The following is a 4609-nucleotide window of genomic DNA, read 5'->3' on the forward strand; positions in this document are numbered from 1 at the left end:
AGACATACAACTTTGCATGACGTTGTTTATGCATCTTACAGACGGTACATGATCAAACTTTTACAAGAGTGTCAATTATCTCTGAGCGAGAGTCCTGGTCGATGGACTCCTTGGTAGGGAGATCTGTACCTGTAATGGACTCACGGTATCAAAAGCTAATCCATGGTTATTCCACTCACAAGCATTGTTATTTCCAAACCGGACAATGAGGCGGCCAGTCAGGAAGACATGGAAAATATGCACAAAATGACATAAATAATCTGTAAGTGCTGGTAAACCTTTCTAGGATACTGCAAGCAGTATTACTGCAAACAGATTCTGAACTTTAAAGCCTCTACACTAAGAATCCCAGTCCATTTTGGGAAAATTATAGTCACACACCACTCTGGTACTTTTACAACTTTCCATAACCTGCCTACGCTTCTGTTCCTATTTCTCCTACTTGCACTTCAAAACATTTGGAAATTGAGGCACACAGCATTTCAAAGGTCCCCTTTATCAACTCTACGTTACATCTTGAAAGATGCCCAGCGGGAGGCAAGTAATTGACAGTGTCCATGAATTACACTTCAGTGTCAGGGTTAAATACGTCTCAATCCTTGAAGGTTTGTGTTTGTACTAGTGTTTCGCTTCGGCGCAGTGTATTGGGCGTGCATAGATCTATGTGCTCATTGCACTATGTTCGGCGTTTTATAGGTCTGAGCCCTGGTATTGCAGGTTATGTTATGATTGGAGACTCGATCGACAGGGGAGCAGACAGGAGATTTTGTGGATGTGGGAAGGACATCCGAATGGTTGCCAGATTTCGGGATGTCTCTGACCGGGTGCATGACATCCTGGTACGAGAGCGAAAGCAACCAGAAGTCGTGATACATGTTGGTACCAACGACATAGCAAGATAGGGATGAGGTCCTGATGAACGAGTTTCGGGGACTAGGCAGAATGCTGAAGAACAGGACCTCAAGGGTTCTCAGGATTGCTGCCAATGCTACGAGATAGTGATGGTAAGAATTGGAGGAGATGGCATTTGGATGCGTGGCTGAGGAGTTGGTGCACGGGGCAGGATTTCCGATTTTTGGATCATTGGGATCTCATCTGGGAAAGGTTGGACTGTACAGATTTGATGGGTTGCACCTGAACTCGAGGGGGAGCAACATCCTTGCAGGTAGGTTTGCTAGCATGCTTCGGGAAGGTTAAAGTAATAATGCTAGGGGGGTGGAACACCGTGAGATAGAGCAGTGAAAGAAGTGCATGGAGTAAAGCCAGATCAAACATATGGAGAGGCTTTGAGGAAAGAGAAGCAGCATAAAAGTTGTAAAGGTAGTAAGGTAGAAGGGCTAAAGTGTGTTTCCTTCAATGCAAGAAGCAACAGGAACAAAGGCGATGAACTGAGAGCTTGGATACATACATGGAAGTATGATGTAGTGGCCATTACATAGACTTGGCTGGCACCAGGGCAGCAATGGATTCTCAATATTCCTGGATTTCAGTTCTTTACAAGCGATGGGGGGCGGGAAGGGGAGGAGATGCGGTATTATTGGTCAGGGAGACTATTACAGCTACAGAAAGGGTGGGTGATGAAGCAGGATGCTCTTTTGAGTCAGTATGGGTGGAAGACAGGAACAGGAAAGGAGCAGTTACTCTGCTGTGGTTATTCTATCGGCCCGCTGATAGCAGCAGAGATACCGTGGAGCAGATTAAGAGGCAGAGTTTGGAAAGATGTAAAAATAACAGGGTTGTTATCATGGGTGACTTTAACTTCCCTAATATTCATTGGCACCTGATAAGTTCCAAGGGTTTAGATGGAACAGAGTTTATTAAGTGTGTCCAGGACAGATTCCTGTCACAATTTGTTGACGGGCCGACTAGGGTGAATGCCATATTAGATCTAGTATTAGGTAACGACCCGGGTCTGGTCGCAGATCTCTCAGTGGGTGAGCATCGGGGGGGGGGGGGACAGTGATCACCGCTCCCTGGCCTTTAGCATTATCATGGAAAAGGATAGAATCAGAGAGGACAGGAAAAATTTAATTGGTGAATGTCAAATTACGAGGCTATCAGGCTGGAACTTGCGGGTGTGAATTGGGATAATGTTTTTGCAGGCAAATGTACTATGGGCATGTGGTCAATGATTAAGGATCTCTTTCAGGATGTTAGGGATACATATGTTCCGGTAAAGAAGATAAAGCATGCTGGCTGAAGGAACCATTGGGGCAAGTGAGGTGGAAAATCCAGTCAGCTGGAAGAAGGCAGCATACATGAGGTTTAAGAAGCAATGATCAGATGGGTCTATTGAGTAATATAGAGTAGCAAGAAATGAGCTTAAGAAGGTGCTGAGAAGAGCAACCAGGGCGCATCAGAAGGCCTTGGCGAGTAGGGTATAGGGAAACACAAGGCATTCTCCAGTTATGTGAAGAACAAAAGGATGACAGGAGTGAAGGTAGGACAGATTAGACATAAAATTGGGGAGATGTGCCTGGAGGCTGTGGAAGCGAGCGAGGTCCTCAGTGAATACTTGTCATCGGTGTTCAGCAATGAGAGGGAAATTGATGGCGCTGAGGACAATATGAGTGAGGTTGATGTTCTGGAGCTCGTTGATATGGAAGGAGAGGATGTGTTGGAGTTATTAAAATACATTAGGACGGATAAGTCCCCAGGACCTGACGGAATACTCCCCAGGCTGCTCCACAAGGCGAGGGAAGAGATGGCTGTGCCTTTGTCTAGGATGTTTATATACTCGTTGTCCACGACAATGGTACCGGAGGACTGGAGGGACTGGAGTTCCCCTTGTTCAGAAAGGTTAGTGAGGATAGTCTGGTAAAAATAGACCAGTGAGCCTCACGTCTGTGGTAGAGAAGATTGGAAAAAATTCTTGGAGATAGGAACGATGGGAATTCAGCGAATATTGGTCTAATCAGGGATAGTCAGCATGTCTTAGTGATGGGCAGATCGTGTCAAACAAGACTGATAGTTCTTTGAGGAGGTGACCAGGCATTTAGATTGGGGTAGTGCAGTGGATGTGACCCACATGGATTTTGTTAAGGCATTTGGCAAATTTCCACGCTTTGTAGGCTTATTCGGAAAGTCAGAAGACATGGACTCTAGGGAAGTTTGGCCAGGTGGATTCAGGATTGGCTTGCCTGAAGAAGGCAGAGGGTCAGGTGGAGGGAGAACATTCAGATTAGAGGGTTGTGACCAGCGGTGTACCACAAGGATCTGCTCTGGGACCTGTCCTTTTCGTGATTTTTATTAACGACCTGGACGTGAACGTCGAAGGGTGGGCTGTCAAGTTTGCAGGCAACACAAAGGTTTGTGGCATTGTAGATAGTGTAGAGGATTGTCAAAGATTGCAGAGAGACATTGATAGGATGCAGAAGTGGGCTGAGAAGTGGCAGATGGAGTTCAACCCTGGGAAGTGTGAGGTGGTCCACTTTAAATGGACAAACGCCGTGGCAATAAACACAGTATTTGGGAGTGCGGAAGAGCAGAGGGATCTCGGTGGTACATGTCAACAGATCCCTGAAAGTTGCCTCACAAGTAGATAGCTTAGTTAAAAAAACTTATGCGGTGTTAGCTTTAATAAGTCAAGGGATGGAGTTTATGAGTCGCGATGTAATGATGCAGCTCTACAAAACAATGGATAGACCACACTTGGAGCACCGTGTCCAGTTCTGGTCGCCTCACTATAGGAAGGATGTAGAAGCATTGGAAAGGGTACAGAGTAGATTTACCAGGATGCTACCTGGTTTAGTGTGCACGGATCATAACCAGAGATTAAGGGAGCTAAGACTTTGCTCTTTGGAGAGAAGGAGGATGGGAGGAGATTTGATAGAGTTATACAAGTTATTAAGAGTAATAGATAGAATGGATAGACAGCACCTCTTCCCCATGGCACCACTGCTCAGTATAAGTAGACATGACTTTGAGGCAACGGGAGGGAAGTTCAAGGGGGATATGAGAGGAAGTTTTTTTTTACTCTGAGAGTGGTTGGTGCGTGCAATGCACAGCCTGAGTCAGTGGTGAAGGCAGAAACACTAGTGAAGTTTAAGAGACTGCTAGACATGTATATGGAGGAATTTAAGGTGGGGGGTTATATGGGAGGCAGGGTTTGAGGGTCGGCACAACATTGTGGGCCGAAGTCCTGTAATGGGCTGTACTATTCTACGTTCTATGTTCCAAGTTCCAAGATCATGCAGCTCTGTTTCAGCACCACCGTTTTGAGTTTCTCATTTTACGCCCGCCAAAGCCGATTCATATCAGACTTTTAACTAATTTACTTCTTTCCATACACCGGATTTCTAAAAAAAATACCTACTTATTTCTTATTGAAGGGACATGTTGTTCTGCTTTAAACAGTTAAAGCTACCGAAATACCATGTGATTTGTTTTCTTTTGTAATTCCAATTTTTGTAATAATAGCAGAACTGATCTACACACATCTCCCTCAGCTGCTGGGTAAAACAAGGGTTAACTGTTATTGTCATTTCGTGGAAAATAAATTGCATCAATTCAGGGTAGGCTGCTGACGTCAGCGGAGGTTCTATCTCTTATTAATAGGAGTCCCTTTCAGTCAGTTCCCCAGTTTCAGCGAGAGCAGCCTCTCCTGCCA

This window comes from Hypanus sabinus, unplaced genomic scaffold (assembly GCF_030144855.1).
Source record: "Hypanus sabinus isolate sHypSab1 unplaced genomic scaffold, sHypSab1.hap1 scaffold_414, whole genome shotgun sequence".
Lineage (NCBI taxonomy): Eukaryota > Metazoa > Chordata > Chondrichthyes > Myliobatiformes > Dasyatidae > Hypanus > Hypanus sabinus.